The sequence below is a fragment of the Diceros bicornis genome, chromosome 22 (genome assembly GCF_020826845.1).
Source record: "Diceros bicornis minor isolate mBicDic1 chromosome 22, mDicBic1.mat.cur, whole genome shotgun sequence".
NCBI lineage: Eukaryota > Metazoa > Chordata > Mammalia > Perissodactyla > Rhinocerotidae > Diceros > Diceros bicornis.
In genome coordinates, this window is record NC_080761.1 from 13,581,898 (window position 1) to 13,608,706 (window position 26,809).

The following is a 26,809-nucleotide window of genomic DNA, read 5'->3' on the forward strand; positions in this document are numbered from 1 at the left end:
TTCCATATGGATTTTAGGATCATTTTTGTTATTTCTGTAAAAAATGCCATTGGAATTTTGGTTGGATTGCATTGAATCTATTGATGGCTTTGGGCAGTATGGAAATTTTAATATTGATTCTTCCAATCCATGAATGTGGGATATATCTCCATTTGTTTGTATCTTCATCAATTTCTTTCATCAAAGTTTTGTAATTTTGGTGTAAAGATCATTCACCTCCTTGATTAAATTTATTCCTAAGTATTTTCTTGTTTTTGGTTCTATTGGGAATGGGATTATTTTCCTAATTTTTTTTCAGATATTTTGTTGTAAGCGTATGGAAATGCAACTGATTTCTACATGTTGATTTTGTATCCTGCAACTTGACTGAATTCATTGATTAGTTCTAACAGTTTTTTCGTGAAATATTTATTTTTTTATTTTTCATTTTTTGTGAGGAGGACTAGCCCTGGGCTAACATCCAATGCCAATCCTCCCCCTTTTTTCTTGAGGAAGAGTGGCCCTGAGCTAACATCCGTGCCCATCTTCCTCTACTTTTATGGGACGCCGCCACAGCATGGCTTACCAAGTGGTGCATTGGTGCGCACCTGGGATCTGAATCTGCAAACCCTGGGCTGCCGAAGTGGAGCATGCACATTTAACCTCTTGCACCACCAGGCTGGCCCCCTGGTAAAATATTTAGAGTTTTCTACATATAAAATCATGTTATCTGCAAACAAAGACAATTTTACTTCTTCTTTTTTGATTTGCATGCCTTTTATTTCTTTTTCTTATGTGATTGTTCTGGCTAGGTCTTCCAGTACTATGTTGAATAGGAGTGTTTTGAGAATGGCCATCCTTGTCTTGTTCTTGATCTCAGAGGGAAAGCTTTCAATCTTTCACCATAGAGTATGATGTTAGCTGTGAGCTTGTCATATATGGCTGTTATTATGTTGAGGTATGTTCCTTCTATACCCAATTTGTTGAGAGTTTGTCAAATGCTTTTTCTGCATCTATTGAGATGATCATGTGATTTTTATCTTTTATCCTATTAATGTGGTGTATCACATTTATTGATTTGCGTATGTTCAACCATCCTTACATCCCAGGAATAAATCCCACTTGATCATGGTGTATGATCCTTCTAATGTACTGTTGAAATCAGTTTGTTAATATGTTGTTGTGAATTTTTGCATCTATATTCATCAATAATATTGGTCTATAGTTTTATTTTCTTGTATTATCTTTATCTGGCTTTGGAATCCAGGTAATGTTGATCTCATTAAATGAGTTTGGGAGTGTTCGTTCCTCTTCAATTTTTTGGAAGATTTTGAGAAGGATTGGGGTTAATTTTTTAAATGTTTGGTAGAATTCACCAGTGAAACTATCTGCTCCTAGGGTTTTCTTTGTTGGGCGGTTTTTGAGCACTGATTCAATCTCCTTTCTCATTATTAGTCTTTTCAGACTTTTTATTTATTCATGATTTAGTCTTGGTAGGTTGTATGTTTCTAGGAATATATCCATTTCTTCTAGGTTATCCAATTTGTTAGTGTGTAATTGTTCATAGTAGTTTCTTATAATCCTTTGTATTTCTGTGATATCAGTTGTGGTGTCACCTCTTTCATCTCTGATTTTTTTTTTTTTTGATAAGGAAGATTGGCCCTGAGCTAACTCCTGTTGCCAATCTTCCCCTTTTTGCTTGAGGAAGATTGCCACTGAGTTAACATCTGTGCCAGTCTTCCTCTATTTCGTATGTGGGACACTGCCATAGCGTGGCTTGATGAGTGGTGTGTAGGTCCACGCCTGGGATCTGAACCCACGAACCCAGTGAGGCCAAAGCAGAGGGTGTGAACTTAACCACTACTCCACCAGGCTGGCTCCTCATTTCTGATTTTATTTATTTGAGTCTTCATTTTTCTTTTCTCAGTTAGTCTAAGTAAAATTTTATCAATTTTGTTTTTCAAAAAAACAACTCTTAGTTTCGTTGATTTTTTTCTATTGTTTTTCTAGTATCCATTTCGTTTATTTCTACCTTGATTTTTGTTATTTCCTCCCTTCTTTAATTTTGGGCTTAGTTTGTTCTTCTTTTTCTAGTTCCTTGAGATGTAACATTAGGTTGTTGATTTTGAGGGTTTTTGTTCTGCTTTGTTGCTGAAGTTTCTTATGTGGACTCTTAAGCTCTTTCAGAGCTGTTTTTGTTCATCGATAACTGTGTAATTGTTGATTGTTCTTGGGCGACAGAGGCTCAAGTCTCCTACACCGACATCTTGTGAAATCACCCCTGATAATTAGTCTTAATAATGTTGAGGCTGTATGAGGTTTTGGGCCTGTGAATGCTCATGGAAGCCGAAAGTGTGAGATGAGGGTCCTGGGAGGAGAGTGGCTGGATGTAGTGGTAAACTGCATGGCATTATAAATGATCTTTTGATCTTTTTGAGGAAAGCCCTCTCAAAGTTTCAGGAGATTTATAACAATAGCTAATTATATTTATAGGTGTATGTATGTGTGTTTGTGTGTCTGTGTATCTGTGTGTTTATATATGTTATGTGTATATAATAAGAACCATGACATACATATAACATTTATCTTAAATAATATAATAAAATCAAAATGGATCTCTTAAATTTATGTAGCTTGATTTTATTTTTATACCTTCAATATTTGTCTTCTAATTATCCTTTTCTTATCAATTTTTCCTTTAATTAGTAAAAGTGGAATAACTATACATTCTCAGCTACTGTTAAAAACTCTCCATAATATTCTTAAACATCTTATTTCTCCCTTGTCCAAAAATATAATTAAAAATTGGAAAAGTTTCTATGGTTAAAGAAGCAGATTGCAATACTCAGAAGTTGCGGGAAGTAAAGATTTTATTTTTCTAGTGCTAAAGAATGTTTTTCCCTTTAGTTCTCGGGTTTTCACTCTCTCACATCTATTTTCAGGAAAATTAACATCATTTCCTTTTTTACCTATAGACCAGAACTTGAATTGGAGAGAGAAAAGACACATAGGGAAAGTGTGGCATGTGAGCAATGTGTTCTCACATGATGAGAGACTCTCACAAGAAGGGAAAGGTCTTGTTCATCCTAAAAAATTGTATCTAATTATAATGTAGTGTTTGCAGTAACTTAGGTACTTACTTTAGTAATAGCTCTGCTATAATTTTTTAAAAATCAAATAACGCTTTATTCAAGCAGGATAAACATGTCAATAGACATTCTTAAAACTTCTGAGAAACACGGGGGTTTAATTTGACTTAACACAATCCTATGCTACTCTTTACCCCCTCTCTAAGGAGAGGAACATAATAGAAGCTATTTAAATTGATTATTTTGATCTTTTAAAATATAGATAAAAATAAATAACCAGCTCTGTATATTATGTTAAGGCCTGTGAAATTAACTTTGAGAAATTCTTAAGAAGTATGTTTAAACTGTTTCCTAACTCAAGAAACACACACTTTTAATGGAATGTCTGTCATTCATTTTCCAAATATATAAAGGAAGTTTTCTTTGATATTATAATAGAGCCAAAAGTTTAATTATAAGCTGCAGTCACAGAACCATTTCCAATTTCTTTTTCTCACCTTTCATTATTTATTTATTCTTATTTGAGTAAGTCTGAAGAGAAGTGAGTGTTAGTGGTCATGTCAACAAGTGACCATTAGAGAAGACATATATAACTAGCAAAACAGAAGAGAGAGCCAGAGATACCCATTTATTAGTTCAAGGACTTTTAGTGAATATATACCAAGCATTTACCATGTGTTGAGCAGTGTACCTGGCCATTTAGTGTCAAATGAGGAGACAATTTCCTATACCGTTGGAGCTTATATTTCAGTGGGAGTAAGGCAGATAATAAATGTACACAGGTAAATAAGTAAATAGATATTCAAGTAGTGGTCATTGCCTTGGGGTGATGATAGGGAGTGACTGAAGGATATGTAACATTGGTTGGACATAGAAGGCCTCTCCAGAGAGATGACATTTAAAATGAGACCTGATGGCCAGGAGGCAGGCATGTGAAAAATGGAAATGTAAACATTCTGGGAAGATAACATAGGTTCTACAAAGGCCTTAAGGTGGGAATGAGCTTAGTATCTTTGAAGAGGAGGAAGATGAGTGTGGGGTGAGGGGAGAGATGGAAGAGGAGATTGGTAACATATGAGTTTTGATAGTTTGGTAGGGATGGATCGTGTAGGACCCTTAGACATGCCTAAGGAATTGGAGTTTTAATCTAGTGCATTTGAAAACCATCGGAGGGCTTCCATAGATGTGAAGTAATCTCAATTATGTTTTAAAGATTATGTGTAGAAAATTGGATAGCAGAGGAAGAGAGTGAAAGAGAGAGGTGAGTTTTAAGGCCGTTTGATTGATCCAGGCAAGAGATGATGTCTGGTAGCAGAAGGCATGGAGAGAAGTAGAGAGATTATAAGAGCCTTAGGCAGTAGAATCAAAAGAATTAGCAGATGGATTGTCCATAGGGAATGAAAGAATGAGAGGAATCAATAAGTTTTTGGTTTAAGCAACTGAGTGGGTGGCAGTGCCATTGATAGTGACTGGGAGAGGAGCAGGTTTGGGATCTGAGAAGCAAGCTGTCTGTCTTCACATGTTAACTTTGAAACATCTGTTATATATCCAGGTAGAGACAGTCAGATAGGTAATTGAACACATGAATCTGGAGTTCAGAGAAGAGGTCTGGGATGGAGAAATAAATTTGTGATGTAGCAGTAGATGGGCAACTTGTGAAGCCATGGGACTGAATAAAATTTCCAGGGAGAAATTATCCTGAGAGCAAAGGGAGTCACACGGCCTAGGGCACAGTTAGAGGTTCAGCAGAAAAGGGACCCAAAGGAAGAGATTCATTACCCATGCTCAGTTCCTGGCATGATTCTTCTTCTAGTTTTGATGCTACAATGCTATTAATCCATTATTTTCTTTGGGACAGATCTAGAAGAGTACAATTGAGATTTAAGTTAACCATAATTTGTTTTCTCTTTCAAAAATGTTGTAGAACTAACTATAAAGAAATGAATGGAACATTAAGTAGCCCTTGTAAGCCAAAAGAGACAGATCAATCCTCCAACCAACTCCAAGATGGCCCCATCATAGTGGAGTCAAGAGATACGCTTGCCTACGCCCTTAGGTATTTTCCCCCTACTGAGGCTTCTTTGCCAAATGACAATGTTTTTATAGCTACTGGTGTCCTGATTCAGCTATTCCTTACAGTATTGTGGCCAAAGTCTTTTATCTTTTAACCACTTTCTTGATATTCCAGACTTCCTACAATACCTTGGGTCAAATTTACTTCCACAGGTTTCTGGATCCCAAGTACCTCTTGCTTCTTAAACAGGTCACAGTTTCCTGTAGGGTTTAATAGCTCATGCTAGCCTTCTCATTTCTTCTGAAAGGTTGCACTGAACATCATCCTTGATAAACTGTTGGCATCTGTGGTCTGCACAATTCTTTCCAGGGCAAGTTGTTTCAAAGGGACAGCTCGAGCTCCTCTAGAGTTACATTAGAGAACAAAGATGGAATGAGAAGCAACAGATGTCCTCTCATTTCTGTTTTCAAAGTCCCTTCTGCTGAACAGCACACAGCACAAAGCCCAGGTTCTGTACTTCTTCCTTATAGGTAATAAATAAATGAAAAGCAATAGCATATGTTGGAGTATATGAGGAAGCCATTTGGTTTAAAACTAATTCAGCCTGACCTTGTTTTTCCAAAAAGGCCTGACGTGGCCTGTTGAGCATGCATTGTACATCTGCTTTAAATATTTACAATGTCCCAAAGAGAAGAATGATGCCCTTGAAGACAGGGATGCAACTTCCCCCCCATATTGACGTTTCCTTAAAGATAAGCATTTCTTTCTAGAAACTAAGGATTAATTACCAACCTGCTGTGCTCACCTCGTGACCACTGACCTGCTATGCTAGCTGAGCAATCTTGTGACTATTGTAAAAGTGATATTCCTGTCATATGTGATGTATGCTCTTTGTTCCAAGATGATATATAACCACTGTGTACACCTCACTTCTTTGGTGTGCTTCCTTCTTTAGGTAAGAAAGCCCCCTGGGCTATAGTCCTCAGACCTAGCTCATAATATACTCATCCCAAATTTTGATTTATAGATCAATTATGGATTATTTGCATTGACATTGGGAACTGTTTATTCTTTACCACCAGAGGAAGTCCTTAGCATGTTGGAAATAGCAATCAGCACAGAGTAGGGATCAAAATATGTTTGAGACCTTGCTCTACAACTTTTTTTTCCATAAGAGTTACATAGGTGAGTGTTCCTCTACTCCCCATAATATGTTTTCCAGCATATGGAATGGATCAGATGCCATGTAGCAGTTCATGTTCTTGAATTTGGGGTTCATATAAATTGGACTGTGTTCAAGGTTCCCAAACTTTCTGGATTCCTGACACCTTTGGTGTCACAGTAATTTTTTCATGGCACTCCTAATCCATAAGAATTACCTAACCAGTCTATTTTTTAAATAGTTAGGTCCAAACAATTTAATACTATTAGTTTGTATGGTGTTGGACAGCTGGATTTCCCCCTTTAAAATTTAAACTATCCTGCAGCACCAGTGTGGGTTTGCTGCAGCAGCCAGGGTGTCTTGGTGCTCAGTTGGGATCCCTGGGGCCACGTGACTAGCTAAAACAGTGTTAAGCCTGGCACTCCTAAAGCATCCCCCATGGAAGAGGATGTTATATCTATAAGTCTCCTGCATTCCTTAATAGGAATCTGGGCTTTGAATCTTTGGGAAATGGTATATGATGACCTTAGGAGTTGCCAATCTCCAGCAAATATAAAACAAATGGCAGCAAAGTTAATCCTTTCCACAAGGACCGGAGGAATTAGTCCAACCATTCACTGTTTATTATTAGTAGCAGTAGTGTGCAAAATAAGGCATGCTTATGTGAATGTGAATGCTCTTCCAACTCAATGTCAATCTAAAAGTTTATAAAATGTAATAAAAAGCTATTCCCTGGCTGGTAGTGGACAACACGTGTTTAGCATTTGTTGCCTTCTTCTTATCCATTCTAAATGTGAAAGTCTGCCTGCATTTGATCAGGTTCTTCCATCATTAACAGCCTATAAAAAGGCACAAGATGATGGAAAAAATATTTCTGCGTATTTAAAGAAAAAAGTGATGAATGATGCATTTCCCCCAGAATTCAGGTGTTCTTCCTCCACAGTCTGCCTGTGAACATTTAACTGCTGGGTTTAACGGCCAAGTTTCAGCAGGCAAAACAAGATGTTCCTTTCCTTTCTATCAGGGGATATAACATGTTTGCATTTTCTTGACTGCATTTAATATTACTACTAAGCCTATAAGATGGGTAGAGATATACGGGTCAGAATCTGTGACAAAAGGCAAAATTATGCTTCATTGCTGTCATATTTTTAAATTCTTTTTTGTTCCTTACATGTGGCCATTTTACACTTTCCCAGATCTGTGTGGAATATAATCTATATGTTGCTGTGCTGAATTGCCCTGTCATGGAGATTCAAAGAATGTCTGAGTGTAATTAGTTAATTGGCTGCTTGGCACTTTGAAAAGTGTGAGCTGGGTGTTTCCTGCCCTGGAGTCTAACGTTACTCAGGACGACCACCCACAGTCTGCTCCACACAGGAGTTTGGGGACAAATCCATTTATTTATTTATTTATTTGAGAAGCAGTTAAAATATGTGTGCCAGATGAGCTTCCTGCCAGAAAATACATTTTAATTAGAAATGATGGGTCAAGCATTTGCTGAGACACAGGAGAAAGAGAGAAGGATGCAAGGGGACTGGCCCAGACTGAATGTTTCAACCCAACATTGCACAAGTTTGAGTGCATCCATGCATATCTTGGAGTTTGCCTTTCTGATTTTGTTTTGACCTTGTACAAGACTACAGGGGAATGGGGCCAAATCTATTATTTCTTTTATGTCTAGGACACGGGCATGTACCCCGTATTGCCTGAGGACACCACTCAGCATGTGTTGGCCATTCAGTAAAGTTTACTGATTCCAACCATGAAAGCATTTCCACTCACTTCCTCTCTGGAGCAGGTCTTTCCAGACAGGCAAGTGGCTAATGATGGAGGCTGGGTTCTCCTAGGGCTGGGAATTGCTTCCAACAACTTAGGAATACTGGGAAACAAAGATCAAAACCAAAGGACCATTGCGGAAAACCCAGGGTGAAAACCACACCTAAATAACCGAACCTGGATTCCGTACTCTGCTTGGCAACATATCAAGAAAGCAACCCAAGAAAAAACAAGGCAGCAGGAGATAGTCTTAGGTAGCTTTTATGTATACTTCCTTCTGTTTGGTTGTAGGGGAGGCAGTAGAAGAAATGTAATTTCTAGATGACAACTACCGTTTGCCCATCTTTTCCAATTCCCATCATTGTCTATAGGCTACTTTTCCTTATTACCTATTTGCTTCAGTCAGAAACATTTTTTATATTAACATGATTTGTTGAAATTTAAGAATTTAAAGTGTGAGAATTGTACATGGTACTAAGCACAAAGGCATAATAATAACTATTATTTATTGAGTGAATACTATGTGCAGAGCACTGGGCAAATTTAATGTTTTGACAATTCAACAAGATATTATTATTATCATTATGATTGTTATCCTCTTTTCAGAAATGAGGAAACTGAGTCTTTAGAGATTTTTAGTATCTTGGCCAAGGGTACAAAATCAGTAAGAGGCAGAAGCCAAAATTCTAGCCTAGGCTGTCAGCTATTAGAACTAACATTCATCCAACCTCCCTTGGCAGCCCACCTTGGAGACGCATAACCCAAATACAGACACACAGCATGATCATGTGACAAGTAACATTTCCAGCACAGCATTTGAGTGAGTAGAAACGGACATGGTGCAGAGAGAGGAAAGGAGTGATGAGAGCCCTTGAAGATTTTGAAAGTCATGGCAAAAACATGAGGAGGATAAAAATAAAACAAATAACTTCCTTTTCAGAGGTAATAAATAAAAATAGTGACACTGAATATTAAGTTAGGAATTTAATTTCAATTATTTTGAATAAGCAAAGCACCTGATTCAAAATCCAACAGACACAAAACTATCTAAGTAAATTTCCCTCCAATCCTGCTTCAAGCCCCTCAGTTTCCCAGCACAGAGGTAGCTGCTGTCACCATTTTTATGGGTATCCTTGTGTTATCTATCCAAATTTATTTTCTCTTGATTGGGGTGATCAGAGAGTCATTTAAGATACTGATTTTGGAACGTAGATGTAGTGGTTGTTCACAAACCCTCTCTCAGATCTGCCTTAGTTCCTGTAAGATCTGCTAATCAGGTCTCACACGTTTGAAATTTGTGATGAACAAATTTAGACCAAGTACATTCTATTTAAATTTTCTAAAGAAAACAAGAGTGCAAACAAGATTAAAAGGATGAATTTCTCACCTTCCATTGAAAAGAAATTGCTCTCAAGCACTTTAGAAGAATTCAATTTTGTAAATCATTCTTAGTTTATCATCAAAATAACCTTTCAAAGGATCACAAATTCTCAACTGCCTACTTTCCAGGGCTTGCTTTGCCCAGATATATACACATACACATATGCTTGTGTGCATGTGTCATATTCTTTGAAGTAGTAATTCTTTGAAGACTATAGAATTTGAACTTTTCACTCTCTCAGATTCTCCTGGTCTCCCTTGTGTTGACTTGCTGAGATTTGTGACAGCGTTAGCATCATCTCTATATTACGATAGAGATGAGAGAGACAGCTCTGTCCCTGGGAGCAGTGGAGTGTTAGCCACTGCCTAGTGGAGAGAGTTGAGAGTGAAAACAAAAAAGCAGCCCCTCTTTCTCTTTTAGGGTGGCCAGGGCCCCACAACTACACACTGGGCAAACCAACACCCCTACAATGCGGTCACCTGTATTGAAGTACCACATATAATTCTGCACATCAGTTGGCAAGGATACATTGCAACACTTCCAAGGAATCCCTGTAAACTGGACACACAATAAAGTGCTAAAATTCTGTAACTGGTCTTGATCCTGCTGAGTCTTTGCAGGGCACGGCAGCTTACAAATCAAAGCTTTGGGGTTTTGAGGCATGTGCCAAGGACACGTCTGGAGAGAATGCAGGCCCTGTTCATGCCACGTTAGAGGGTTATTCATCCTCTATGAACAAAGAGAATGGGAAGGGTTTTCTCCTGAAAACTTGGCTCTGAAGGAAGAGGGCTTCTCCCCATAGAGGTGTGTAGTGGGCTAGCAATCGTTTTGGAACAAACAGAGAGAAGTCCAAATCCCTTCTTTGCTACTATTAAATCTACTACTTGAGACAGTTTCCTTGGTTTCAGCCTAAACCTCCTCATCCATGAAATAGGGAAAATCCTCATATAGTAATGCCAACTTTGCAGTGTGATGACAATGCTATGAAGTAATGTGTTCACAGTACCTAGCCCAAAGTTGGCATTCAATCAATGTCAGTTTCCAGGTATCTGCATTAGACAGGGGGCACTGATGCTTGCAGAAAATTCAAAGCCCTACCCTGCCCCCTTTCTCACCCAAGAGCAGCTTCAGCTTCTGGCCAAGTTGCTGAGGGAAGCAGAGATTAGAGATGGTCTGGGATCTGTTATCTTGAATTCCTCCTCACCTTGCTTTTCTCATTTTCCTCTTAGAGAGCAGAATTGCGGGAATTGGCTCTTGGGACACAGATGTACAAAATGCTCAGTCTCTTGGGATGAGAGGGACGATCTGCTCAGCTAAGTTGCCCTAAACTTCCCAAACTATTTTCTCATCAAAATACTTATCTTGCAGGATTCTTATCCCAACATAAAAAATGGGTAGGGATGTGGTATATATGAGAAGAAATAACCCTACCCCAATCCCTGCAAGGGTCTGTCCCAGTGTCCAATGTCCTCTATGAACCAAAAGAATGAATGGGGCCAGCTTTGATTCACAAAGAACTCATCAACATCTCTCAGCATCTACCAGTAGCATATTCCTATTACACTGCTACAAAATTCGAGTATAATTGACTTCTCTTGTCTGTTATTGTTATTTTTTTTCATTTTATGTGCAATTATTCATTATACAAAATTGGTACCTTGGTAATGTCACTGTCTAGCAGAACATGCATACCTCTCCCTCAAACACATACACACGATGAGAAAATGTTGTCTTGTGGAATTTAGAATCTCTTTGAGACTCTGAGCTTTAGTGTCTGTAATCACTTGGTGATTGAGTTTTTATGTTCTTGACATTTTTCTAAATGAATTCTTCTCTGATAAACCTGGAATAGCTTGTCTTTCAATGTGTTGGGTTAAATGTTAAGGGGAGAACATCATCCAGGAAAATCCCTTTGGTGTTGTGGCAAATCCTAGGAAATAGTATGCAGGCAATTGTGAGTGGGCTGCCAGACATGGCCAGGACCCTGAGGATAATCTGATCACTGTGAACTGTTCAAATCACCCCATATGTGACATTCAGGCTGATTCAACCATTCTCCATGGCCACCCAGGCAGCTTCCTTGGGTATATTTTTAAAAAACGATCCAGACAGCAGCTGCAGAAAATTTGGGGACCCTTTTCCCTTTGAGTGAGTGTTTCCAGAAAGTAAAATAAATAAAATGTCAGGGTTCGTTCATCTGGTTGGCAAGGCAAGCTCTCCCTCTTCCATGGAGGAGGCTGAGCTGAGGAATGTTGTGGTTTCTGGAATTCAAAGCTGGAGACACAGCACACCACACACCTTATTTGCGAGCGATTCACATCATACATTTTCATAAGGCATGGACCAGAAAGCAAGCTTTGTTTTCAAAATGTGTTTCCTTGGCACTAGTTACAGTAATCTGGTGTGTGGTTCATTGTCAAAATGCTGTGGGTGGCAAAAGCAGTCGACTAAAGGTGCACGAAATATTTAAATTGGGGTGGTTTGCTCAGGCCATTTACTCTACCCCGACACCTGTATTCCAGCGACGACAATTAAGCCTTTTGTGGGGTAATAATCTATATCATAGGATGTCAGAGCTGGCAGAACCCTACTGAACAAACTTTTCCCAGAAAGAAAATATTTTAGGCTTCACAGGCCATAGAGTTTCTGTCTCAACTACTCACCTCTATTCAACTCTGCCATGGGAGAAGAAAGCAGCCACGGGTGGTACAAAAACAAGTGGGTGTGGCTGTGTTCCAGTAAAGCATTATTTATAAAAACAGTCGGTGGCTGGATTTGGCCCACTGGTTGCAGTTTGCTGGCCCCGGTTTAGATCGTTGCTTCATTTTTACATATGAGGAAACAAAAACCCCAAGAGGTTAAAAGAATTTGTCACTGTCACAGGCCAGTCAGTGGCAGGGCACAACATATCAAAATCCTGTGTTAGGTTCTTTCGTTTTTTTTTTAACATGTAGTTTTCTCTGACCCTAAAAACAGTCCCTCTCTTGCCTCAGAAGCCTCAGGAAGAAAGAGACAACCTTCTCCTCTCTGTTTTGACATTTCATTAGCTGAAGTAAATGTCTGAATCTGAGAACGCTACTGTCCTTTGAACATTTAATGTAGAAAAAACTATAATGAAATAGACAGATGTGACTATGTTTGTGGAAAACAAAAGTGTGCATCTTAAATACAGAATTTGTTACTTAAAGCCATAGGGAGAAAACTATTTCTAATCGGGGAGCAAAAGATTTGGATGCAGAGAGCCTGTCTCTCTGCTCAGAATGTGGCATCTTGGTTCTCCAGAACCCCCGTTCCTATTCTCTCTTTATTCTAGTTTGACCATCTGTTCAAGCTTCCCTGTGAGGCCTCTGTGTTCTTTGAAGTCCCACCCCCCAGTGACCTCACCTGCCACAGAATTTATTTCACACTTTTCTTTGTAATGTGGTATTCCTTTGGTGGTGTCATAGCCCACTTAACTTTGTTATTTACACTTTTGTTAATTTTTGGTAACGGTTAATAAAGAAGAAATAGGCAGTGGGAGGAGAAAAAGAAGATAAAGCAGATTATTTTCAATGCTGTGGAGAGAGAGAGCAAGTGAGAGAGAGAGAAAGAGAGAGTGAGAGCGAGTTTGATGGAGATGTCACCCATAGCTCCCTCCCTGTTACGGAAAGAGGATTAAGAAGTGGGTGAGAGAAGAGATGGGACCAGGTCACAGTGTTAGGCTCTGGATGAGTTCTAGTTCAAGATCATCTTAGGCAAGGCTGACACTTTTATGAAAATCCTAAGTCTGCTGGGGTGAAGGGGTATCAGCAAAGACAGTGCACGTGCACATGGGCGTTTCTCCCTTAGGCTTGCCCAGCCACGCCCAGCCACGCCCAGCCACAACCAACTGGCTCAGCAAGTTCACCCAAAGGCCATTCTCCCACAGCAGACAATATGGATCATTAATTCTGATACATATGAGCATGGGTTACATGAATAAAAGTGTTCTTTATCCAAATAAATTTGGGAAATGGTAGATTAAACATGGTTCTATAGGTTTCTTACCTCAAATTTCTCAAAGCCTTGAATGTGCCAATGTGCATTAGGAATCTCTAAGGCAAGAGTATAGTTTGCAATGTTTTCCTAATATATTGGATCATTGGATTATTTTATCACAGAACACATAATAGGATGAACACCACCCTCAGAACACATCTGGGAAACGCTGATTTCAGTCATCATTCTGCGTTGGCGGAGTCTCGCTTTCTCCAGTGGCGGATCCACGTGTATGTCCTTCTCCAAGGTGAGCTTGGGAGCTCCCATGAGCAGGGCGGTGTGACACTTAGTGAGTGTTCAATGGATAATTATTGATGGGCCAGCAGGCCAACATGTACTGTGACAGTTTGAATGCATGTACCTTATTTACTTTCACATTTCTTTCCCCAAATAGTCTATTCCTCCCAAATGTTTCTTCTTCTGTATAATGTCTCCTTACTCCTTGCTCCATCCACCTCTTTGTGCACACACCTGCACAATGAGGGGCCCTGGTTACCGAGGGATCCACAGACATCCTCTGCTTCCCTCTGGCCTTTTTGGTTGTGAAAAATTAGCTACTGGACAAAGCTCCAGCCACTTTCTCCTCCTCGTCCTGTTCCTGCGGGAGGGCCTTTGTCTCGCTGTCCCCTCCCGCCTCTTTCTCTCCCACACCTGGCACTCCTGGTCCCACTTATCCTGCTCCAATTTTTCTTTCTTCTTACCACTTATTAGCGTGTAAAACGTACCATTCAATATCCTATGCCGATCAGCTTATTTAATAAATTTTATATTTTGACAATGGCATGTATAATTTCTCAATTCTCTATTTGGTTTTTTTTCATGTCAGCTTCGTCTTGTTTCATGAATATAACATTTTTTTTGGAAATCCCCTGTTTGTCTCTGATCCACTTCCCTTACAAACTAGTTGCTCTTTTTGCCTCTTACGTGAAACTTTATCTGAAGAACTGTGCTCTCAATCCTAGCCCGGCGTGCTTCCTGGCCATCTCCCCAGGGGGCTGGGCGAGCTCAGAGTGCACTCATTTAAAAGTTCTGACATGGGCACGATGATACAGCCATCCAATCTCCCTGTTGCGATACATACTAGGTGGGTTCTGGTGTGGCAAAGCTAGACCGTGAAGACCACCTTGATTTGGAACATATCTGGCTGGACGGTTCTATCTTGCTTCAGATTCTGCTAAATCCTCTGCAATGGACTTTGCCGTCCAAGAAATTTGTGTGTGCTTCGAGACAGCCTTGTGGTTAGGGGACTGGCAGACTATGCACGAGTAGAATCCAGAACTATTTTTGCTTTCCCAGGAACTTCACAATTCCACAAAGCCACATATTTGCCTCTAATTGTATTTCAGGAGCCTTGATGTGGGTAGTTCAGTCGAAGCATACTCTATTTCCTGTGATCGCACCTGCTCGCTCCATTTAGACACCTTGTGCTCCCTGCTGTTTTTCCAACATCCCAAGCACAATCCAGTCTCAGAGCATCTGCATTAGCTGTTTTCTATGCCTGAAACTCTCTTTCCCCCAATATCCATATGGGCCCCTCGCTCCCTTCTTTTGTGTGAGGGCTTCTAACTCATCACTCTATTTAAAATGAAAATAACCCACTCCACTCAGGCACTCTCTAACCATCATTTGTTTTATTTTTTACCATACCACTTTAATATACTATATATATATATTTTTTCATTTTTTGGTTTCAATTTTGTTTTGTTTGTTTCTTTTTCCTTCTTTTACCGCTGTATCCCTAGCATCTAGAATAGTGCCTGGCATATGGGAGGTTCTCCAAGAATATTTTTGAATCAATGACTCTGGAAAGCAGGATTTAGAACAGCAGGCGATACCTCAGTGGTGCTGGTAAATTGCAGTCACTGTGATGACTTAGCCTGGGACTTGGAGAAAAGGCGAGAGAGTACGGTAGTCCCCCCTTATCCACGGTTTCACTTTCCCCAGTTTCAGTTACCCGCAGTCAACCACAGTCCAAAATATTAAATGGAAAATTCCAGGAACAAACAATTCGCAAGTTTTAAATTGCACACCATTGTGAGTAGTGTGATGAAATCTCACACCATCCTGCTCCAGCCTGCCTGGGATGTTAACCATCACTTTGTCCAGTGCATCCACTGTGTCTATGCTACTTGCCTGTAGTAGCCATCTCAGTTATCTGATCAACTGTGGCAGTAAAGCAGTGCTTGTGTTCAAGTAACCCTTATTTTACTTAATAATGGCCCCAAAGTGCAAGAGTAGTGATGCTGGCAATTCGGATATGCCAAAGAGAAGCCATAAAGTGCTTCCTTTAAGTGAATGGGTAAAAGTTCTCAGCTTAATAAGGAAAGAAAAAAGGTTGTATGCAGAGATTGCTGAGATCTACAGTAACTTTTATTACCATGTATTGCTATAATTGTTCTATTTTTTTATTAGTTATTGTTGTTAATCTCTTACTGTGCCTAATTTATAAATTAAACTTTATCTTGGTGTGTATATATAGGAAAAAACATAGAAATATGAAGGATTTGGTACTACCTGAAATTTCAGGCATCCACTGGAGGTCTTGGAACGTATCCCCCCAGGATAAGGGGCTATGACTGTAAAGGATCATTTCTGCAGATAGTAACAGAAGTCACCTGGAACAGAGACTTGTGTTTAAGTTACCTTAGTTGGGGGTTCATTGGAGGGGACTGAAGATAGCAATCCCAGTGATTTTTTAAAAAATATGTTAGATAATGTCACTCTTCTGCTTAAAACCTTCCAATGCCTTTCCATCCCGTTCAAGTAAAACCCACAGTCCTTATCATGGTCTTCAAGGCTCTGCATGGTCTCCTTCCTCCTCTAGCCATAGTGTTTCTCATCCAGCACTATCCAATAGTAATATATTGTGAGCCACATATGTAATTTTGAAATTTAGAAACATTAAGAAATAAAAAGAAATAACTGAAATTAATTTCAGTAACATACTTTAACCCAGTATACTCTGAATATTATCAATTCAACAGGCAATCACTGTAAAAACTATTAACGAGAGGTATTTCACCTTCAATTTCATGCTAAGTCTTTGACATTCAGGCTGTATTTTAGAATCACAGCACATCTGTGTGTTGACCAGCCACATTTCATGTGCTCAACAGCCACCTGTGGCTCTTGACTACCGCACAAGACAGTCTCTTCAACTTCTCTCTGACAGATCACTCTGTTTTAGCTGCCTTGGCCTCTTGCTCAGCCTCCTTGCTGTGCTTCTAATAAGGCAAACACATTTTTCACCTCAGTAAGGTTGCCAGATTGAGAAATTTAAAATGCAAACACCCATTTTAATTTGTATTTCAGTTAAATATTAAATCAGTTTTCAGTGTAAGTATGTTCCAAATATTACAAGGGGCATACCGGCAACACACAGGGATATATTGACATGACATGGAACATACTACTATTTTATCTGGCTGCCCTGCACCTCAGGCCATCTGCATCTCCTCTTCTGTCTGCCCAGAATGCTCTCTCCCAGTCACCACGCTTCCCTCAGTTCATTCAGGTATCAACTCCAAGCCCTTAGGGAGGCCTTTTCTCATGACCCTATTGGAAATATGTCCGTGTCCCCACATCATTACTTATTATTTCTTTGTTCTACATTGTTTTTATTACTACTTTATCTTTTTTAAATCTATTTTTATTTGTGTATTTTGCCCTCCCCCATTAGAGTATAGCTTCTATGAAAGCAGAACATTTACTTTGTTCCCTATGGTCTCCCCAGTGTCAAGAAAAATGCCTGAAACATGGTAGGCATTCAATAAATATGTGTTCAATAAAAAAAGGAAGAAAGAAATAGGGGAAAGATATATATATCACTTTTTTCATAATAGTGGAAAAATATTTTTTCCATAATAGTGGAATATTATTCCATAATATTTTTCCATAATATATATATGAAAGCATGTATTTTTGAGTTGGACATTCATAGAATAGAATCTTGACTCTGCTCCTTACCATGTGTCTGACTCTTAAGTTCTTAAAATGGGGTTTTATTGTGCATCTAAAATACTATTGTGATGGTTTAGAAAGCGTTTAATAAACCACTAGCAAAATGTCTGCCACATGATAAGCAGTAATAGTGGTGGTATGAACAACAGTAATAGTAATAATAGTAAATAATAGCAATAACTTTTGTTTTTCAGATTGACAATTCCTTAAGTGTCATTCCAGATTCTAAAAATTTCTAACAATTGAGTCTTTTTTCAGAAGTTTGAGACATCTCATTTGGAGACAAAACCCATCTTGTGGTCACATGAGGCTATTAAGGATCTGTATTTCTATAACTTAGTGTGACTTTATATATATCATGGCAGAAATGTTCATGTGTTTGATTACAGGATGCTATCTCAGACCATCTGTGAATAGTTATATATTATAAAGCAAATGTGCCATAAACTTTCTTACATTTGAAAAATTATCTAAATTCTCAAATACATCTGGCCCCAAGATTTTAGTAAAGGAGACTAGACCTCTATTAGGTAGTTGCCAACCTCGAAGCTTTGCCAAATAGAACTTCAAAGAACAGCATACTGTTATGCCTGTCAAGTCTTGCTGTCCATTAGGTAGCTAGGTTTCCCAGAAGATATGAGTCTACATTTTTCTTTTCCCTAATAATCTTAGTGTATCTAGAAAAATTTTTAAAAATCATTTGAGAAAACTCTGCTTTAACATGTCTATCATTTTCCCAATCCATTGGAAAAGAGCCAGATAATGCCAATTAAAGCCATTCCCATCACCCATTCGTAAATGAGTGGCCTTTTGAGTGGAGATGGATCTCTGAAATTACTAGCCCTTCCATTTTAAGAAATGCTTTCTTTCTCAGAAAAAATCCTGATAGAAAGGAATTTATATCCACTCATATCTAAAATGATGAGTCTATAGATAGACTCTTGCATCCCCTTATCTTATTCTCTTGGGGTCAAATCTCTCTGCTGTCAAAAAGGAGCATAAGTGCAATGAAGAGAGCAGTTGTAAGGCAGACAGTATGTTTATGGTGAAGATATAGCTGGTGAAGAATATAACTGAGAACTTGTTGATTTTGCATGCTTTTATCCACAAATGCTTTTCCATATGGCTTCAGTCTTGTGTTCTGCACACGTTTTGAAAACTTCTCTGCAGTTCCTCATTCTTTCCAGTCCCAGGCATACATAACTACATAGTTTTACCTTTTATGTTATGAATAACTTACAAGATACATATAATAAACATATTACCTAACCTATTTTCTCTATTTTAATGCAATATACTACCATTCTTATCAGTACTTTAATTACTGTTCCACTTGAAAATAATACAAACAATAGATTCCTTAAAGCATTATTGCTATGGTCTGAATGTTTGTGTCCCCTCAAAATTCATATACTGAAATGCCAACCCCCAATGGGATGGTATTGGGAGATGGAGACTTTGGGAGGTGATTAGGTCATGAGAGCAGAGCCCTCATGAATGGAATTAGTGTCATGGAATTAGTGTCCTTATAAAAGAGACCCCAGAGAGATTCCTTGCCCATTCCACCACATGAGGACACAGGGAGAAGGTGCCATCTATGAGGAAGTGGACTCTCACCAGACACTAAATCTGCCAGTGCCGTGATCTTGAACTTTCTAGCCTCCAGGACTGTGAGAAATAAATATAACCACCATTTATGGCAATCTGTTACAGCAGCCTGAACAGACTAAGACAATTGTTCTAAATCTATCTTCTCTAGACCTTTCTACATTTTGTCATGGATAACTCAGGTGTTGATTATAATTGTAGTTTTGGATATACCTAATTTGAAAAATAAATACTTTAAATTGATAAAAACATAACATTTTCCTGTAAACACTAGTGGAAACTCATATACACACTTAATGCTACCTATGCCCATTTTTGTACAGATCTGGACTTACAGCTCTTTTAACTTACCGTTTTCCAATGGACAATAACATCATCAATTTATTTAAGCATTTTGAGACATATCATGACTGGGCTTTGAAGTGGACTTTGAGATGAGATCTTTGATGGTTACCTTTATAAGCATCCTTACTTTGACCACAAAATGTTGCAGGTGATATCGTTCTTATCTAGCCCAATGGTATGGTTCATTGTCACTGAAAACAGTGGTTCCTTCAGATGGAATAAAGCACAAAGATGTGTTGCCTGGTTCATTCATTCCTTGACAATTGTATGCCAAGTGATCACAGAAGTGGCATGTAATATTTTAGTGACATGTCACAGGACCTCCTCATTGTTATGAGTCCATGTAGATATTTTAAAACTAATTCTAACTCAATTATATCTTTTTATATCTTGTTCCAATTTAAAAGAATCCCAATTCATAAGCTTTTTAAAAAATTAAGCTGCTAAGTGTACTTTTTATATGCAACACCCATCCACCAATACTATGTATTTTCACATCAAACTGTGTGAATTATAATTACTGAATTATCAAACTCTAAAAATTTTTTTCTTTGATAAGCTCAGATTTCTTTCAAGAATGCCAAAAATCAGCAATCCTGGTGCATTCATTATTATGTTGTCACATTTTGTATTTAGAAAAGAAATCAAACGCACAGCACACATAGCTGTGATCTGGCCATTTTACACTGTTCCTGATCCATCTTCTGTCTGCTTTAGATCAGCGATTCCCAAACTTTGGCAGACGTCAAAATCACCTGGAGGGCTTGCTAAACCTGACTGCTGGGCTCCACTCCAGAGCTTCTGACTCGGTAGCATTTCTGACAAATTCCCTGGAGAGGTTGATGCCATTGGTCTGGGGGCCTCACTTTAATAACCTCCAGTTTCTGTGGTACTCCTTGTCAGCTTCTTCTTAACCCAGCATTGCCTGTATCAAAAGAGAAAGAAGCACAACCACCACCACCCCGGGGAGCACTGGGAAATTCGAGGCCATTTGATAACACAAAAGCACTGTTTATTCTCAACGGGCAATAATAATAAAAGACAGAACCCAGACAAATGCAAGTTTTGACTAAAATGCTTCCATTCTTTTTTGTTTCTGTTTCTGGTAAAACAGAGACTTTGCTTCTCAAGCTGACCTGTGTCACACATTTTTCCTTATTATGGTTATTTTCTTTCTTGGTGATGTTGTTAAGTCTTTTGTTTTGCTTCACAAGTTTAATTTAGAACATTTCTCAGAGCTCTGGGCTAAATTCACAGAATTATTTTTGATTATCATGTCATTCTTCTACTATCCCCTAATTTACAAAGACCAGTTAAAAAGGACAAAAAATAAAAATTATTATAAAAGTATAAGAACATACATTAAGTGTTGTAAAATTCAAAACACCATTCAGGAAATTCACAAAGGCAGATTTTCTATTGGTCCAGGTAACATAATACTCTCAGAATTCCTAAAACCATCGCAAATAAGCCACTAGCTCAATTTTTTAAACATAAAAATAAACATAAGCCTATAGCTGTAATTTTGCATTCTTTGATAATTGCACTATCACTGTGAAGAATAAACACCTAGTCTCCACTAAAAGTAATCTAATTCACCAAAATGTTTTCTCCCATTGTACAATAGTCTCCCCTTATCCGCAGTTTCGCTGTCCGCGGTTCTCATTACCTGGGGTCAACCACGGTCCAAAAATATTAACTGAAAAATTCCAGAAATAAACAATTCATAAGTTTTAAATTGTGTGCCATTCTGAGTAGCATGACGAAATCTCATGCTATCCTGTTCTGTCCCTCCCAGGACGTGAATCATCCCTTTGTCCAGCACATCCACGCTGTATCCACTACTGTCGTGATATCACACTGCTTGTGTTCAAGGAACTCTTATTTTACTTAATAATGGCCCCAAAGTGCAAGAGTAGTGATGCTGGCAATTTGGATATGCCAAAGAGAAGCTGTAAAGTGCTTCCTTTAAGCGAATGGGTGAAAGTTCTCAGGTTAATGAGGAAAGAAAAAAGTTGTTTGCTGAGGTTGCCAAGATCTACAGTAACTTTTATGACCATGTATTGCTGTAATTGCGCTATTTTTTATTAGTTATTGTTGTTAATCTCTTACTGTGCCTAATTTATAAATTAAACTTTATCTTGGTGTGTATGTACAGGAAAAAATATAGTACAGATAGGTTTCGGTACTACCTGCTGTTTCAGGCATCCACTGAGGATCTTGGAAGATTTCCCCTCTGGATAACGGGGGACTACTGTAATTAGGAACATCACATAATGAATTTCCTGAAATGATGATAAGTAAGGCCCCCAGGCTTCTATTCCAACGTAGGAATCCTTCCTTTCTCACCATGGGCCATTTCCCTTGCTTTAATTCTGGGATTGTTGATACAAGAGTTGGTCCAGGAGGTAGAGGGAACCTCTGCCCTGTGGTTGTATTGCAGGGCCGGTTAAGGGAGGATGACTAGCAGAGGTTCTTTTCAATGAGGTGACTATCAATAGAAGACTCTTTGAGAACAAAGAACAAGAATTTAAGTAGATTCTGATGAGAGCTTGATAAGAGTCTCCCAAAGTGGACAGGAATTGAACTTGTTCCAGTGCAGTGGATTTTTTTTGTTCTGGTTTCCAGGACATCTTATTGTTCCTATTTCCCTTTTGGCCAAGCGTAATTGATTAATTTTTTTGTCTGCCCCCAATCTTCTTGTAATACCTGTCAGGAGAATGAATATATAATGCTTTTCTTTTCTCATTACTGTCCTGATAGTGTCACTAGAAATAACTAACGTGCCATTCTGTATTATTACGAGATTTGTTACACAAGCGATAAAGAACTAACATTTCTTATCTCATTCTATAGTCCCATTTTGCTTGCAAAGGAGCTGGCTCAGATAAAAATTAGCTTTGTGCTCAGGTTGAATTCATTCTGTGAAGTGATACTATTCCAAATGCATTATAGGAGGATTCCCCTGTTCTAAGTTCTGATGTGAGAGGATTTGTCTAACGTAAAAAAAAAAAAAAATTGCTAAAGAAATACAAATGGAAATTTCAATGCATTTAAAAGAATGAGATAGGCTTTGTAATGCAAGCCCTCTTTTGTACATAACAGGGACGAGAAAAATAGGATGAAAAATCTCCACCATAAATTAAAGATAAAATCATTGGGAAGTTTGGTCTGTGAATATGTGTGTGTATGCATGCTTGCACACGTATTTTGTATCCTTTACAAAATAGCAGATCTGCTAGATTTAGGAAACCATGATAAGGCTATGTTAAAAGAATATATTATTACATACTGTAGATTCTACTGTTTACATGTAATATAAGTTAGAATGTGAGGATTGTAGAAGATAACCTCTAAAATTTTTTTTAAATCTTGCTCACTTGAAGAATCCCCTTTGACTTCAAAACAGGAGATTCATATTTAGATCAGCAAGCAGATCTTTGCAAATATTTATTAAACACGCTTCGTGTGTACCACTCAGTAAGAGCAAGGTCAACTGAATGCTGCTGTGTGTCTAGAAGAGTTCAGAGGTGTTGCCACAGAGACGTTTTGGAAAAGGACTTGTGTGTGTGTGTGTATGTTTGTTCATTGCTACTTTAAAAGAATAACAAGGGCAACCATATGCTGACTGCTTACTAGAGACCCTGATCTCTTTCAGTCATGACGTGTATATGGGGTCTCCTTACAAACCATGTTAGGTAGAATTCTACATCGCTATTTTACAGATGAGAAAAAGGACTCGGCACAGTTAAGACACTCCCTCAATGTCACATAGTCACTAAGTGGCAGATGTATAATTGAAACTTCTATTTTGCTCCAAAGTCAACGCATTTTCTCCACTATTCTCTGTCGCCTCGGGTTGCAGCCTCTTCTGGAGTCTTCACTGCAGCAAGTCCTCCAAGAGGGAATCGTGTTGTACCATGGGCCAAGTCAGAGCACAACTGATTGTAGATGAATAAAAATTTGCATTTTCTTAACTAACGATGCGTAAGGTATATTTTCTTAGGTTGTAAATTGCTACAATTTGCAATTAGAATTATTGCACATCAAATATCCTATGTGTTTGGCACCTAATACAATATACGCAAATAGATGCTTTGAAGGTGTTGCTGTTACTGTTAATAAATTATACACATTCATATAAAGACCCATTCACTTTTGTAGGCTTTTGGTGAAATAGCCTCAGAGTTTAAAAAAAACAAACCCTGTCAGAGCAGGTAACTATGCCCTGTAAAACCCTAATGTTACAAGAGTATGGGATCCAGGATCACTGTGTAGGTTACCATAATTCCTGGGAGGTTTGTGTGGACGCCAGATGCAGACTTTAGCAACTCTAAGATAATGGATAATACTTCTCATTTTAGAGAACTAAGTTCACTCAACAGCCATTAAAAGAAACTAAAATTTCCAGCCAGAGCTATGACCAATGATATTGGATCATCTGGATGTTTCAGCACCAAACTTTAGGGCCACCAACCTTGACTTTTAGTTAGTTGTAGAAACTAGTGCCCAATTAAAATGTTCCTTGGCAAGCAACTTTGTAAAGCAAGGCAGACTAATTACTGTAGGGAATGAGAAGAGAGCCATGCTTTAAATCATGCTGTCTAACCTCAGAAGGAGGAACAGGTCACTGCCAAGAATACAGCTGCAGAGGGGAATGAATAAGAAGGAATAAAATTTTCACTGATTTTAAATCTTACCCACCTGAAAGGGAATTGAATGATGCTATACCTTATTCTTGGGTTTATTTGATAACTGTCAGAATGTTGAATGTGTATGAAATGTTTTACAAATTCATGCACTAACATTTAAATTCTTACCCTATGCATATTTTAAAGTTACTGTTGTACTGGAACTGGTGTTACTATCATCGTGTACAATAAATAACGGCTTCAAGAGGTTTTTCAGCTAATGAGGGTGAATGTGGCTTGCCTTCTTTGATGTTTTGTTCTCCTTTTATCTTCTATATTCTACTGTGGTATGATCACAAGCAAGAAATAAGCAAGAGAATCTCGATGTTTTCTTGAGCATAATAAGGGATGACATCGTCTGATGTACTTTTTAATGATTTACATCTTGAGAAGAACCTATGTATAATGGTCTTCTCATCACTGCCAAAAAAACCCTCAATAGATTTATAGTCTCTTCCTGAAAGTTTGACCTGATTCTCAGTTCAACCAAAGCAAAGGTGGGCGATGTATTCACAATCTGTAGGGAAATCTATGTGATTGTAAGGTATAACACACACACATAAATAAGTGCACACACGTGCGCGTGTGCACACACACACACTTGCACATACACAAACACACAGAAATAAGCCTCACCAGAGTTCTATAAAGGGTGGAAAGGCTTTGACTTGGTTTTCTACTCTAAAAACAAGAATTTTGACTCCTATAGACAAGTAGATTGCATTCAATCCAGGCTTTTTTAGATGATAATAACTAGATATTCTTTAACTAAAGAGTGTTTGAAGATTGGAAAAAGAGGTATTTTGAAAATGAAAGAACCCAATCCACAAAATTAGAGCTTTACAAATATTATATCTCCCCCTAAATAAAAAAGTGTGATAGAGTTGGCCCTCCGTATCCGCGGGTTCTGCATCCGTGGATTCAGCCAACCACGGATTGAAAGGCTGGGGATGATTGTGTCCGTACTGAACACGTAGACTTTTTTTCTTGTCATTATTTCCTGAACAATACAGTGTAACAACTATTTATATAGCATTTACTTTGTATCAGGTATTATAAGTAGTTTAGAGATGATTTAAAGTATACTGGAGAATGTGTGTAGGTTATATGCAAATACTACACCATTTAAAATAATGGACTTGAGCATCTGTGGATTTAGATATCCATGGGGGTCCTGGAACCAATCCCTCGTGGAGCCCAAGGGATGACCATATATATATATATATATATATATATATATATATGTGTGTGTGTGTGTGTGTGTATATATATATATATATATATACATATGTTTGTTTTTAATATCAACTTGCCATCTTTGCTTATTAAGAAAAAGGTGATGAACCTTCAACCACATAACTTAAAAAAATACTGGTGGATCTCTTTATTGTATTCTATATGCTGTTTGTTCCCAGGGATGTCATCTACTTTTCTGTGACCACTTCTTTCTTTAGGGGTCTATTAATAAATCCTATGTACATATGTATGTATGTATTTCTTATGTACTTGCTAAAAGTATTGTTCTCAACTAATGAGTCTTAATTTATTTATGTTTATGCATGATTTAGCTTCTCTCCAATAAGCTCTGCATGATGATGGCTATAGTTGAGCAATGTTTCAGCTCTTGTTCTCTTTGGCAACTGCATTATTTCTGTTCAATATGTGTTGCCCTTGCTCTGGTGATTATATGGAGCTTTGAACTACTTTTCATCTGAAGAGTTGCTGCCTACTTGAGATGCAAGCAAAAACTAATCTTCCATCTTTGGAGCACTATGAATTTTCTGCTTTAGCATCATTAAACATTCCTTTGGGAGTCATAATTCAGAAGTGGCGTGGGGGCATTATTGCTTTAACACTTTCCACCGAATATTATGGAAAATCCATTGTCCTATTGCTGAAGGCCCTCTGTGTAGTAAGACTTAAGTCTTCCTGGTCAGAGCTATGTGGAGAAGAATTTGAAATGTTGTAACACTTTTCTTGAATTTCTTCTTGTTGAGTGATGAATGAGGACTATTTGTAATCTGTAGAGCAGTACTGTCCAATAGAACTTTCTATGAAGATGGAAGTGTTCTATATCTGTGCTGTCCAATATGTTAGCCACTTATTACATGTGCTATGGAGCGCTTGAAATGTAGCTAGTATGAATAAGGAAATGAATTTTAAATTTTATTTAACGTGTGGCTGGTAGCTACAGTATTGGATAGTGCAGCCTTAGAGACTAACTAGAATATTTATCTAGAAATTTGGTTTAGGATCTATCCATGTAGCCCTGCTTTATATTTGGGGCTCTACCATTGATTTTCAACCATTTAGTTATTAGGAAAAAAAAAACTTTTATATGTACTTATAAGTATATCTCTGTATACTATGTAGACACACAAGTGTGTATATATCTATATATATATACACACACACACACACACACAGATCTATATCTCAGGAAGCCATCAACGTTGATAGAGACATGAGCACATAATACAATTAGAGAATGTCTGTATATTAGGATGTGTTCAACAGGCCCAATTCTTTTGATCTTCTTGAGTCAGTTGGAGAAAGAAGAAATTAATGAAGTGTTATCGTTTGCTTAGTTTTTAATTTAAGTATCATTCTCACATCCACTCATTCTTATTGGTGCTATATAAAAAGATTGCGTCATGTTAATGGAAATTTAGAAGACAAGATCATGGAGATTCCTTTGCTAGGTAAGAAGTTGTACCCGAGCTTCCCTACCTCATAGAGCTTCTGGTACCCTGCAGATATAGTTGTATTCTAAGAACCTGCCAT

General features: G+C 38.1%; 1 long non-coding RNA gene across 1 annotated transcript in view; it reads left to right on the plus strand.

Moving 5' to 3' along the window:
- LOC131419968 (uncharacterized) overlaps nt 1–26,809 on the plus strand; it is a 146,744-nt gene that overhangs the window by 96,674 nt on the left and 23,261 nt on the right. Inside the window, exon 3 of the long non-coding RNA XR_009223413.1 lies at nt 13,544–13,668. This is a non-coding gene — a long non-coding RNA (uncharacterized LOC131419968). The remainder of the gene's footprint in view (nt 1–13,543; nt 13,669–26,809) is intronic.